The sequence below is a fragment of the Musca autumnalis genome, unplaced genomic scaffold (assembly GCF_047663935.1).
Source record: "Musca autumnalis isolate F117 unplaced genomic scaffold, ASM4766393v1 scaffold_3, whole genome shotgun sequence".
NCBI lineage: Eukaryota > Metazoa > Arthropoda > Insecta > Diptera > Muscidae > Musca > Musca autumnalis.
Window position 1 is genome coordinate 77,858,702 of NW_027411866.1, and position 15,192 is coordinate 77,873,893.

Genomic DNA, 15,192 nt, shown 5'->3' on the forward strand with positions numbered 1-15,192 from the left:
CGGATCGTCTCGAAAAGTTGAGGGTTAATGGGGTCCCATAGAGGAAGAAGCCTATTTTGGTGAAGTTCGGATAATATTCAGGATTTGGAAAGGACAAAAAACTTATGCGGACAAAAATACAAAGTTTTATTCTTATTTTATTCGTATTCCAAAAGGAAAGCCCGTCAATGGATCAGGAAAATATCACCTTTATTTGAATTGTGCTGACGAGTATCTCAGCTTTGGTTGGATGCGTTTCAGCAATAAATACATTCTAAGCTTTAAAATGTTCCCAATTGCGGTACCAAAATTGGTAAAATGTTTGTGATGCTGAAAAAGGCGCTGGGATATTCCAGTTTCCTTTTAATATAATTTTATTTCCATGTCAGATATTTCTGCTTCTGTTGTACATATTCCAATTAGAGAGCTTGATACCCTGTAGGAAGCATGGGGACACGTGTTGACATGTCACCACTTTGTCTACTATTATGGTGACAAAGTCAACACTTTGTCAATAGGTTGTCAACAATGATACTTTTACCTTAATAAGAAGAAGCATTGTTTATATTGAAAACTGATAGCCCAACGAGGTATCTTCTAATTTTTTCTTCATTTTCTTAATTGATTGGCGTAAAATAAACTTCGTTAAAAAAGTGTTTTTGTGAAAAATCAATAAAATATTTAATTTTAATAACAAGTATGAACAAAGTAATTAAGGAAAGGAAAATAACAGACAAGTGAAATATATCAAAATACAAATTCTGAGGCGGCTGACAACATTTGTGGTGAAACTTCGACAATTAGACATTTTATGGAATCTTTAGAGAAGATTGTGGAGCCTGACGAATATTTGTCCTGTCTCACTGGAAATGATGAACACAAATTATATCTGATATTTGGACACGGCATAATAATGACTTAGAATGTTGAAAACATTGGCTTTATTTACTAATTTTGTGTTTATGTGGAATCTTGGGCTTTATAAAGATAAAAAAGACTGTAATACGTAATTTGTACTTTTTTAGTATTTTCATAATTATATGTTTTTCTTTAATAAAATATACTATTTAAACAAAAGTATAAGTTCATCGTTTTATTAAACACACTATATAGTTTTTTAATCTATAAAAAGTTCCAAATAGACCAAAAAACTTAATGCCTAAATGCCTCCATACGAGCCTTTATGTACTATTGACTCACTACCTCCAATGTCAACACATGGTTCCTCAGGAACTACTGACATACTAGTTCCAATGTCAGTACTGAATTTCGAATGACACGTTCATACAAAATGTCTATAGGAAATTACATGAGTTGTCTACAGTTTGTCAGTAGTACTGTTGACAATGTCAGTAGTAAGTCAGTATAGATTCACTATTGACATTTCCTACAGGGTAGTGAAACTAAACCATCTGGGCTTTAAATTAATACAAAATGTGGCATTTATGGTAAAATATCAGAGTTATTGCAAAATAAATGCGCTAAGCTGTCTATTTGGTTTATTGAAGACATGTAAAATGCTAATCAAGAAGACCTGCAAAGATTTCAATCAGTACCAAGTAGATGTCGACAGTAGTCAAATATAAAGTTAAATATTAATTATTTTGGTTTAGTTCGCCTTAAGTCATTTGGCATAAAAGCCACATAGGTGAAAACTTTAGTATCTCCCTAAAAGAAATGTTTACGAGTGAAAACTTATGCACAGGAGTAGTGGTGTAGGGTATCACATAGTCCGCCCCGTCCCGACTATAGCCTTTGCTCACTTGTTTAGATTAGATTTAATTTTTACAACTAAAATTGTGGTCGGGAAAGAAAACTAATTATTCCATTTTAGTTAAGAGGGTGGTGGAGGTTATGAGCCCACAGCCTCTATTATGTTTCGCTGATGGTAGCAGCTCATCAGACATAACTTTTCATTTCTCACACGCAATGTGTTTTTTATAGTGATAAGCTTTTAACTCATTCCACCTGGATGGCATCCACAACAAAAACTTTTAAGCGCAGCCTTCGGAATTTATGAGTTTGGCTTCGAACGCTAACACGCCATGATAACACGTTTCATATGTTTTTCAAGGAGGTGGGTTCAAACCCCAGCCTGGCTCAAGCACAATTTTTTATTTGAAAATTTTTCCTATTAGGGCGAAAATTATTTTAATATTGATTTAATTAATTTCTCTTTGGAGTCGAGCTTATTGATCAAAGATTTTTTGCATGTGAAAAACGAAAGCCGAAGATTCGACTTGAATTACGGGTTTTTGATCATAAACTAAGGCCTAAACATCTCCCTTAAAAACGTTTCCGTTATAAACAATTTAAATAAGATTTTTTCTGTGATTTTGCACTTTTTGTCTAAGCACGAGCCAATTAACTATTAGAAGCAAATAAAAAAGCAGAAATAATTTGTTTGTTGTCCTATCTGACGACCTTCTTATAACAAATTGCATGCCGTTGTTGCTTGTTTCTTCTCTATCTTATCGATTTCTTTTTTGGCGCTAACATTTTTCACTTTGCCTTCTTTCGACTCAGCTGATTTAGAATATTTAGTGTGGGTTGTTAGTTTTGAAATGTTATGCTTGCTACTTCTTCTTCGCATTCATAATCTTTTATACTATACAAACACACATTTAGTGATATTTCATATCTCTACACATTAAAAAATACACACATTTAGACATAACGGCTTTTGTATGTTAGTTGAATATTTTAAACTTGGCTGCTTGGCCTACCTCTTATATGAGGTGTATTAGTAACAAATTTTAGTTACGTGTATTATATCAGACGACGTTTAGTCATTCAGCAGATTTTTTGGTAGTTGCCCATCAACAATGAACGATAACGTCAAGCAATGAACGACAACTGTTCACTTTGTCGGGCAAAGAGAAAAGAAAAGCTCATACAACATTTTTGTGTTTTGCGAAGGCGTACTTTTGTAACACTTTTTGGATATTTTCTTGTTTTCTTTCCATCTCATTTTGGCCATAAAAGTTATGTCTTTTACTGCTTTGTGTAAGTTTTTGTGGCCATATCTGTTGATTCATTGATCATTTAGTTAATATCGACAGACAATCACCAGCTTCACCACTATGGAAGTGTTAATTATCCACCTAAATGGTCAGCAGGTTTAAAAGAAAATAAATTTTTAAAGACAGATTTGGAAATTGGTATTTTGAAAACAAAAACGGAGTTTGAAAGGAATTTTTTTAGATGTTTGGGTGTGTGAGTGTTTTGGGGTCCGCAGATTAAATATATTTTAATTTAATCTTTAGTTTTTTAATATGTCACAAAATCTAATTATAATTTTATAATATTGTTATGTTTTCAAAATATAATTACTGCTCAAGCAATTCACTGATCTCATTAACGTTTTAAATCCCCCTTTGCTTTAAGAATTAAATTCCCGTAATTATAAAATAAATCACATTTAACGTCATATTAAGCAAATTATTATTTTGCAAAACAAAAAAGAAAAAAAAAAAACAAACCAAACAAAATAACTTAAAAACAAAAATTGCAAATCTTCAAAAATAATCAAGTTTAACTGGAATTCTTAAGAAAACCTTAATATTAATCCACAAAACTTAACAAAGCTGACTGTGACTTTCTAAGAACCCTAAGAGAGGCAAACGAAGTGAACAACAATTGTACTGTAGTGCAGAAACTCCCCTTCTCCTCTTCCTCTGATAATCTCAAGCAATTATAACATTTAATGTTCTTTTATTTTCAAAACTGAAATATAATTATAATCGTCATAGTTGATAAATGGTGTCTGACACAGCAGCAGAAGCAATACCTAAGCAGCTACAACGTAACACCCAACGTAGCCGTTTGTTGTGAATTTTGAACTATGAGCTGTGAACTGAACAAAGTGAGGAGGACTATGAGTAATAATGTTGCTGCTGTTGCCTGCATGCAGATAAATTAAATTCTATAAATAAATGTCGTCTTCTATTTGAAACCTTTGCATTTACCCCCCTCCAGGGATAAGTGAGAGCAAAAAGAGAAAATGTGATAATGAAAAGACCCTTACCAACAAATGCACCATACCATACGACTAAAGGAATTGAGAGGAACTGTAAATGCTGTTTTAAAAATAGAACTGCATTTTGTATAACCTCCACTAAAGGATATGGGTTTTTTTCGTTTGTTCGTTCACTTTGTATTGAGGAGGATTTCATTCATATATAGCATACATTCATACTTGTGTATGAATGTTTGTGTGGAGGATTTTAAAAACTAGGAATATAAAAATAGTTTTAGTATTCTTTTAGAGGTGATTACAGTCACTGCAATAGACACACATACATATATAATTTTTAATATTTATTATAAACATATTTTGGAGAACATTTCAAAAATGTTTATTTTATAAATTAATAACAAAATTTCTAATAGAATATCATAAAAAGATAATTCCAAAGAGACATGAAAACTATTCTAAAACAAGTAAGAATGTATTAGTCAGCTGTGCTGACGAAGACATACCCTTAGCCTCGGACCTAAAGAAAAAACGTTAACACAATACTTCTGACGTCTATTGGGATTTTTTGAATTTTTGGGCCAATTTCTCAGGATTTATGGACTTGCCCCCGAACAAGGAAAAAAGTATCAGTCGGCTTTGCCGACAGAGGTATACCCTCAGCCTGTGTGAAATTGAAACACCCTTTTCCCAAAAAAGTATGTATTTAGAATTTTGGGCGTATGAACTTGCCGACAAAGATATGGATTAGGATAAAATTTCGAAAATTTTGCAGGAGAGATACCTAAAGGAATGGTCCAACATAGTCCATTTTGGAAGTGTGTGTTATTTTGGGATTCATTCCTCTCTATAGGACCATTATATCAGGAAACATGTCGCTGTCGATAGGTCTATTAGGAGTACTTTCAGTAAAAATTTCCAAAGAATTCTCGCACAGAACATTAACCGCACTTAAACAAAAATGTTGATCATTTGTGTGGGTGGTACCACAAGGAATGGACCGATAGGGCCCACTTTTGAACATAAACTTAGTTTGGCAAAAATATTTCTAGATGCAAAGTTTGGACCAAATCGGTTGATCTGTTTATGAGATATTGCGCTTACCATTTTAGTGAATATTTTCGAACTCTTGTGCGGGAGGTACCGGATGGAGTGGACCTATAAGCTCCATCTTCGAATTTCATCTAATATTTGAAGAAATATTACGATATGCAAAGTGTGGACCAACGCATTATTCGGTTCGGGAGTTGTCTTGCGCACCAGCCACTACACATGCTGGCCGTACGGGTTTTTTTATACTTTTCGGGTCATTTTCTCATGAAGTATGGCCACTTAAAAACATGTACCATCGTAATAGGGGTTTTGAATGCAACCTGTTGCAAGAAAAATCTAAATAATTCGAGAGGAGGTCCCAACCTGCACTTTTTCCAAATTTGGTGTGGGAGGTATTCGAAGGAGTTAATTCATATTCTATCCTGATCTATGTCTCGTTGAAATATTACGATATCCAAAGTATGGAGCAAATCGGTTTCTGCATTCAAGAGTTATCGTGCGCACCATTTTAGCGAAAAGTTTTGAACTTTTGTGGGGGAGGTACTCAAAGGAGTGGACCGATAATGTCCATCTTAGAACTTGACTTAACGTTGGTCAAAATATTACCATTGCTAAATTTTGGATCCACTACACATGGTGCCATAGCGGGTTTTTACAGCTTTCTGACCATTTTCTCAGGAAATATGGACTTGCACCTGAAAAACATGCACCATCGTAATGGGGGCAGCGAATACAAGTTGGTACAACAAAAACTAAAAGGATTCCAGAGGGGGTCTTAAACTGCACTTTTTTCCAAATTTTATGGGGAAAGTACACCGATTTACACGAAGAAGTATGTATACCGATTTAGTCCATATTCAATCCTGATCTATGCCTGGAAGTAATATTGTCATATGAAAAGTTATGATCGATTCGGTTGCTCCCTTCGAGCACACAATTTTAGTGAAATTTTTTGCAATTTTGTGGGGGATGTACCGAAAGGTGTGGACTGATATGGCCAATCATCAAACATAAACTAAGTTTGGACAAAATATTTCGATAACCAAAATTTAGACCAAATTGGTTGATCAGTTCGAGTGTTATCGTGCGCACCATCCAGACAGACAGACGGCCGGACATGGCTAAATCAACTCCAAATTGTCTGAAACGGATATCGTCCAAACATACAACCATTAGTTCGATGAGGCACAATTTTGGTCGTATTTAGCCTAAAGGCTAGGAGTATAACAAAATAATTCTGATGGAACAAATTCAGCAAACCTTTGCTCTTCACAGAAACAAAAACAATGCGTAATACAAAAATTGAGCTGCCAAGGCCTTTGGTGATGGGGGTTCTTCGTTCTAGCCCTTTTTGAAAATAGATGTATGAATATTCTGGCATATCCGGAGCTTTTGGGCCATTATGTCAGGGAGTTTTGACTTGCCCCCACAAAACAGTGTACGTCATACTTCAAAAGGACAACCTGCTGCAAAAAAATTAACAACGATCCGAGAGATGGTCTTTAACATAACTTTTGCGAAATTTTGAAATATTGTGTCGGCGGTAAATTTTTGAACTTTTGTGGAGGAGGTACCTGAAGGAGCGGACCGCTATGGCTCATTTTCGTACTTGAACAAAATTTGAAAACATTTACGAGATCCAAAGTTTGGACCAAATCGATTGATCCTTTGAGAGTTATCGTGCGTACCAGCCAGCCAGTCAGACATACAGTCGGTAGGTCGAGGCTAAATCGACTCCAAATTATCTGAAACGGATTTCGTCCAAACATGCTTGGGGTCTGAAACCATTATTTCGATGAGGCAAATTTTTGATCGTGTCAAGGTGGTCCTCGTTCAACTTCTATGATAGTACGCAATTGTATCAAAACTTTCACAGAGTCGAATGTTTCTTTCAAACATAGATAAGTTCGAAGATGAAGGTCGAACATCTTCGCTTAAGTGCAGTTTAGGAGTAATTGGCGGATCATTTTGAAATTTTTATTACAGGTAGCATTTCCGATCCTAATTACAACAATATATGTTTTTACATGAGATTGTTCATACTACCTGAGATAATGGCTCGAAAGCCTTAGTTACACGTACTAAAATAGCACAGAATGATAACTCTCGAAGTGAGTTTGAGGTTTGATCCTAACTTTACTTGTCGTAATATTTATTCCAACCGTACCTTAAGTTGGAATATCGACTATATCAGTCAATTCCTTCCTTAGCTCCAAATTTCAGCAATTTCGGTTGAATATTGAGGCCACAACCTTCAAAATACCGAAATCCGAGTGCTATATAAAAGCGTGGATTTATACCAACAAATTGATGGTGGAAAATTTTATACCACCAACATTTCGCCCAGTTAGGTGTGATATTGAGGCCACAACCTTGAAATACCGGAAACCGGGAGGGTCCGTTTTATGGGGGCTATATAAAAAGAAGTTTTACACCCGCCAACGAAGACTAAATGCACAATTTCAGGCATTGCAGTGGAATATTGAGGCAACAACCTTCAAAATACTGAAAATCGGGATATGACGTTTTATATAAAGACGTGGACCTATACCGACAAATTTCAGGGGGAAGGTTTTATACCGCCAAATTTCAGCCATTTCGGTGGGATATTGAGGCCCTCAAAATACCGATAATCAGGAGGTTCCCTTCTATGGGGACTATATGAAAACGTGAACTTATATAAATTTCTGGAGAAAGTTTTGTAGCTCCAAATGAGGGCTATATCAAAACGTGAGCTGATATGGGCCGTTTTCCATACCAAACATCCTAGAAGCAATATAAACTTCTGTACCAATTTATAAAGCACTACACGGTGCCCTTGAACCAAATTTAAATGGAAGGTGCCTACACATGGGAAGTTTTTGCGGATTCTGAAACTACAATGTTCATAGATGAGAAAAATCTGAAAACAAAAAATCGCTGGATGGATTTTTTAATAAATCGCGATCAAAGTTCACATTTTCATTTTTTTTTATTTTGGTTTTCACAATTTTGCTTGGAAACCGCAAGTCCTATCGAAATGGGATTAAAAAAAATGTTGTAGAAGTGAAAGTTCTGTACAAGATTTGCCGATTGATATTTTTCTAGGTTTCACCATTTCTGAGATATAGAGGTTCAGATCAAACTTTCAGATTTTTTTCTTAGGTCTTCAGGATTGGCTTGAAAACTGCAAATCCTTTCGAAATGGGACTAAAAATATGTTGTAGCTGTGAAAATTCTCTACAATATTGACTCGTAATTTTTTCCTAGGTTGTACCATTTTTGAGATATATAAGTTTAAGTTGGGAAATTGCAGTCATGACATTGTTTTATATGGAGGCAATACAGTCAATCCATTGTCATAATTTGAATTTCTATATCGTAATAACGGTAAAAACTACGAAGATATCATAAAAGTCAATCTTGTAAAGAATTTTCATAGCTACAACATTTTCTTTAGTCTCATTGCGGTTTCCAAGCAAAATCGTGAAAACATAAAAAAACCCTTAAAAATTTCAACTTGAATCGCGATTTATTTAAAAAGCGCTCCGGCGTTTTTTATTTTAGATTTTTCTCATCTATGAACATTGTAGTTTCAGAATCCTCAAAAACTTCCCAGGTGTAAGCACCTTCCCTTTAAATTTGGTTCAAGAGCACCGTGTGTACCTTAAATATTGCTAGCTGTATTTTGAGTTCAACAGACGGACGGACTGACATGGTTATATCGACTTTTTTAATTATACCTTCCATATTATGGTGAAGGACGCTTAGGTGCAGATTGAGGGAGACTTCCCTCGCCAATTAGTGCACCCGGATTCATATTAACTTGTCTTACGATAACAAATGTGAAGATGTTTTACATCATTGGTGCTCGCTTCCTTACGGTAGCGTAAAAACAAAGCACACGTATTCTCTCTTTATTTCTGATTTGCCATTGCTTAGCAATGGGGAGAGTGTTTTACCACTACTAATACACCAACTATTCTGAGCACCCCTGTTACTCAGGAAATGTCGCTAACATTATACTAAGGGGTATTTCGCCATCATAAAAATTTGATGTTGCCTGGCCTGCGAATCGAACTTGCAAGACGGCTGTGCCTACCATTGCACCACGGTGGCACCCTATTAAGCTTAAGACTAGTCACTTCATTATTTTGCAATTTTTTACCGCATGCGTTATTTAGGGCCCTGATTTCAAAAACTAAATAAACAGGCTTAAAATTCCGACAAATCCTTTTTTTTGCTTTTAAAAGCTGAGGATATTTTTTATATACATAAATGCATATATTACTAAAATTCTAAAAATCCTGAAAAAATAATCCTAATCCTGTCACAAACCCAAAACTTGCCACCTACAAAGTCGATGATTTCAGAAAAAATCCAAATAAAAAATCATGTAAATTAAAAACTAATTACCAAAATCTGTTAAATTTAATTTTTGGAGAATTACTTTTTATACCCTACACCACTATGTGGGGAGGGTATTATAAGTTGGTTTTGGCCAAAAAGTTTGTAACGCATCGAAATAGTGGTCGTAGACCCATACTTATATATACCAAAATGAATGTCTCGACGAGCTGAGTCGATCTGGCTATGTGTGTCCGTCCGTCAGTCCGTCCGTCCGTCCGTCTGTCCGTCTGTCCGTCTGTCCATCTAAACCTTGTAATCACGCTACAGGTCGCAATTTTGATCGGATCGTCACGAAATTTTGCATGTTGATGGGGGTCCCGGAGGGGAAGAAGCCTATTGATTTTGGTGATGGTCGGATAATATTTAGGGGTCGGAAAGGGCAAAAAACTTAGGTGGATAAAAAGACAACGTTTTTTTCCAAATCGAATATCTCAGCTTCTATATGGGGTATACCAAAAGCAAAACCTGACAATAAAAGTAGAAAATATCACCTTTCTAATGATGTAAAGTAGGTGCTCGTAGGTGATCAAACAACGAAGATATCACAATAGTAGCAAATAAAACCCCAATTTTCATTTTTGCGATTTTAATTATATTGACGAATATCACAGCTTTAGTTGTAAACTTTCCAAAAGCAAAGCTTGACTATGAATGTAGAAGATCCCGTCTTAACAATGATGCAAACTAGGTCGGCGTAGGTAACCAAATGACGGAGATATCGCAATAGTCGGTAATACATCCCATTTTTCTATTTTTTGGAAATCACGCTACAGGTCGCAATTTTGATCGGATCGTCACGAAAATGGGAGTGTTAATGGGGGTCTCACAGATGAAGAAGCCTATTGATTTTGGTGATGGTCGGATAATATTTAGGGTTCGGAATGGGCAAACACTTATTTGGAGAAAAGTCAACATTTTATTTCAAAGCCAATATCTCTGTTTCTTTAAGCGGTATATCAAAAGCAAGGAAACTACAAAATATCACCTTTACAACGATGTAAAGTAGGTTGTCGTAGGTGGTCAAATAGCAGAGATATGGCAATAGTCGATAATGCATCCCATTTCCGATTTTTTTGTAATCACGCTACAGGTCGCAATTTTGATCGGATCGTCACGAAATTTTGGGAGTTAATGGGAGTCCCACAGAGGAAGAAGCCTACTGATTTTAATGATGGTCGGATAATATTCAGGGGTCGGAATGGGCAAAAACTTATTTAGTGAAAAGGTCTACGTTTTATTTCAAAGCCAATATCTCTGTTTTTTAAGAGGTATATCAAAAGCAAAACCTGGAAGAAGCCTATTGATTTTGGTGATAGTCGGATAATATTTAGGGGTCGGAATGGGGAGAAATTTATTTGGAGACAAATTCAAAGTTTTATTCTTTGTGAATATATCGGCTTCTAGTAGTGGTATTCCAACGGCAAAACCTGTAAATGGAAGAAGAAAATATTACCTTTACATTGGTGTAAAGCAGGTTGGCGAAGGTGATCAAACAAGGGAGATACCACAATAGTCGATAATGCATCGAATTCTTCCATTTTTTTTAATCAAGCTACAGGTCGTAATTTTGATCGGATGGTCACGAAATTTTGGTTGCTTATGGGGGTCCCAGAGAGAAAGAGGCATATTATTTTTGGTGTTAGTCGGATTATATTCCCTAAAAGAAATGTTTAGCGGTGAAAAGCTTATGCACAGGGGTAGTGGTGTAGGGTATCACATGGTCGGCCCCATCCCGACTATAGCCTTTGCTCACTTGTTTATATTTGAAATAGATGTTTGCTATCAATGCCTGCGGATACATTTTTGTGGGATATCCTTTTGTACTTTTGTTTATTTTCTTAAAAAATTAAATTTCCTAAAATAAATACAATTCTGTTTTGTTCCTTTTAAATAAATTTAAATCAGGAGGGTTGAGCGGGCAATTGACACTTGGGTATAAAAAGTTTCTTGTTGAAAAACAAGAAACAAGGGAACTGATGAAGATCTGTGGCGAGATCTGAAACTATAGTCTTCCCTGCCTTACCCCTTGGTAAACATCGCCAACTTTTTCCCATTAATAAATTAAAGTTGTTTTAATAAAATATTAAAACAACGACTATGGGATTAAGCCTGACTATTTTGAAAAACAAATGAAAAATAAATTTAAATCAAATAAAAAATATTTTTTTATATTTTATTGCTCTCTATTGATTTTTAATTTTTATTTCAAAAAATATCAATAAATTTTTATGACCTAAAAATAATAAAAAAAAATATTCTATTTCTAATAAGATCTTCCTTCCATTAAGGGAAAAGTGTCATAAAAATTATCTCAAGTTTTTTTATTTTCAAAAAATTTATTTTATTTACAAAAAAAAACGGTAGTCAATGGAATTTTAAAAGCATTTATGGATTCTTAAATGTAGATTGTCTATGACTGTTCTGTGCTGGGTGGTGGGGTACCCTTATAACAGCCATATGCACTTTGACCCTTAATGTGAGAAATGCCGTTACACAAAAAAAAAACAAAAAACTAAATGGAAGTGACAACAATGGGGATGCAAAAGAGAATCCAAAAACCAATAACACTTCAGTAGCCCCTCATATAGTATTTGTTGTTGATATAAAGTTATATGACGACGATGACGGACACTGCTGACTGCGTTGATGGACAATAATTGATGATAAGTGTTATCATATAATTTTATTTACTTTTTTCAGCTCCGGTCACATAACACACAAAAATATATTTAACGAACCTTTTCTTGTTTCAAATTTTTCATAAACTGCAAACTGGAACACGTAGAATTTTTTGAAGCTTGGGGTCTAATCCGAAACAAAAGTTTAATCCAGTATGGGGGGTTGCAAAAATCCAGAGATTTGTTTCAAGCTTTTTTTTTCAAATACACAATATTTTTGGAAATAAAGGTTTTAAATTTTTCTATAAATTTTATCCAAAAACTAAATTTTTCACAATTTTTAAGTTTTTCTTGGGATTTTAGTTTTAATTTTCACTTTCAATTTTCGTACACACCTCAAACACTCATTTCAAAATTGTGGGATTTTTATTTTGTTTTTTTTTTTTTTATTTAGAAACTTGGGGGAATGTTATGTTTGTATTTGTGCTCCCTTCAGGAAGGAGTGTGAATTCTTTTATTTTAATTTTCAAAAAATTTTAAAATTCGCTCAAATATTCATTGTTGATTCACATAAAAGATTGATTCCATGGAAGTCAATCAACACAATTTGAGAACGCCAGAAATATTCGGTTTAATAATTTTATTTTCACCATAAATCATTTATCATGAAACATCAAAAAATATGAATTTTTATATTTCCGAAATTTTATAACACAAAAATTAATATTTTTTTATTTCTTTATTTTTTTACAATTACAACAACACAATAACAAAATTCAAACAAGCGACACCGTGCGACTTTCGTTTTGAACACACGCGTTCGTTGCAAAAAACAACTGTAATTCTATCGGAAACATTCGTTTATAAACTGAAATATATAAATTGATGATTGAACGTACGAACGAACGACTGAATGTTCCGAACCTCCAACACAACATCCGCCAACTACAGCAATGACATCCACATTCCACTCGCGCTGTAGCTACAAACATGTTTGACATTAACAGTATTTTAACTTTTGCAATGCAAAACAACAACACCAAATGTTATCGTTCGTAGGATGGCAGCACTCCGTCAAACGTAAACACAACCTACCACAAACACAACACAACTTGTTTGGCATGTCCAATAGGTTAGTTAACAGCGGCATGGCTGTATGTTATGTTTAACTACCGGGTGAGTCAGGAAAATTTTAAATATTATTAACATTTCATGAATTGTAACAGGGTAGCTATGGAAAAATGTTTAGAGAAAACCAAATGTTATTTAACATAAATTGGATGATAATAACATGAATGAAAAAATGTTCTAAGACACAGCCTTTAATTTGAACGGAGGATATATGGCAAACTAATTGAACAATTTTTGGTATGTTCCTTTACTTTATACCCTAGACAGACGGCAGCGTTAATTTGCATTAAGAACTGCATTTTACCGTGACAGACGACAGTTTCAGCATTTACGAAACAGCTGATTGCAGGTAAACAACTGTTTTGTCGTTTTTTGTTATGTAAATTGTGTCTCAGAGCATGAATATATGAATATGCTCTCTCCCTTAGTGGTAGTTTACACTATATGTAAATGTCATATGACATGAAATTTTCCATCGTTATATATTCGATAATATGTGCAATATTGGAGATTTTCCTTACGCCATTTACCCTGTGGGTCCACACCAGCAAAAATGTAAAAAAACTACGTCTCCACATTGCCTCCGTGGGTAGATATGGAATGGTTTTTTTTCGTGTCATATGACATTGATAGATAGTGTAAACTACCTCTTACATGAATATGGGCTCTTTTCTACAGTATTACCATATTGAAATACCTAAATTCAGTTTAAATTCACTTTAGCTCTGTTCCTTTACGTTCAAGAATCTTCAAGTTTTACAACTTTTTCCTCGAAAAGCGTTCCTTTACTTCAGACACCATACAATTCATATGGAACCAGATTACAACTTTTGCTACTTTTGCCGGTTTTACCACTTTCAAAAGTAAAGGAACAGACCATTTGATTTTGTGCATAGGAATGTGGATAATGCACGAATTAATTTGAATTAAGGCAGTTAATGCAAATTAACGCTGCCGTCTGTATAGGGTATTACAAATGTTTAAAGTATTAATACCCTGCAAAAAGTTTGCATCCACGGATGCTGTTAAATGAGTACAAATGTCACGAAAGTAGGGTAAGTGCACAAGTAGTCGGCACTTTAAGGATTCTCGTATCATTAGCCGTATGTAATTCCGAGTCTAAATGTCCAATCAAATTGAATTTAAGTTGTTATGATTCGTTATTTTGTGTAGTTTTGGATTATATAAACAATTTTTTTGATTATTTCTGTTCAACATGCAAAAATTACAATTTTAGTGAAATACCGTTTTTTCACCAGTAGGCGGCACCATTACCCAATAGTCGGCATGATATGATCCAGTAGTCGCCATGTTATATTTAAATAAAGAAAAAATGCATACTTTATATTTTTTCTTAAATATTTGAAAGAACAATAGCTTAAGCATTAGTTTGTTATACATTTGTAGTTTATTATATACATTTACATTTTACTTCAAAAAATAAGGAAATTTAAACATATTGTTTAAATAAATTAGTTCGTACCAATAGTCGGCATCTATTACCCAGTTGTCGGCAACCCACAACCTACGTTCTTCAAATCATGGCTAATATTGCTTAAAATCGCTAAAGTATATGTTAAGTATTTTTTATAATTTTTAGCTAAAAGTAATCGATAAAAACCAATGTTTATAACCCCATGCCGACATCAGGCAAATTTTATATTTTTTTGTCCCTAAAGTCGGCATCAGCAAAAATTGCACAATCATAAATATTTTTTAAAAATTTCTTTTTCTAAAGTGTTCTTTTAACTGTTCTCTACCTATATAACAAAAATGTTGTGGAAAATTTCTTCATTTTAATATAATTACAGAGCTTATAAGGTTAACATCTCCACAATTTTTTTCTTAAGAAACATGCATTTTCGGTTGTGGTGAAAACCCTTCACTGACAAAAACTTAAATTTCGATATAAAAATTGGTCCTAGCTCAATGAAATTTTATATAAAGTTAGCTGACAACATTGTTAAAGCAGTTTTAGGATTATTTTCCTATTTTGTTTTATAAATTTTCAGTTATTTGAGTTCAAATTCAAAAGTTGCCAACTAC

At 34.2% G+C, this 15,192-nt stretch overlaps 1 protein-coding gene across 2 annotated transcripts in view; it reads right to left on the minus strand.

Moving 5' to 3' along the window:
- pigs (GAS2-like protein pickled eggs) overlaps window positions 1-15,192 on the minus strand; it is a 418,326-nt gene that overhangs the window by 382,943 nt on the left and 20,191 nt on the right. Inside the window, exon 1 of one of the 2 annotated variants that reach the window (XM_073971917.1) lies at window positions 12,136-12,970. The exons of the other annotated variant lie outside the window; for it this stretch is intronic. The gene's annotated coding sequence lies outside the window, so the exon portion shown is untranslated. Of the gene's footprint in view, window positions 1-12,135; window positions 12,971-15,192 lie in introns of those variants that run through there. 2 annotated transcript variants of the gene reach the window in all.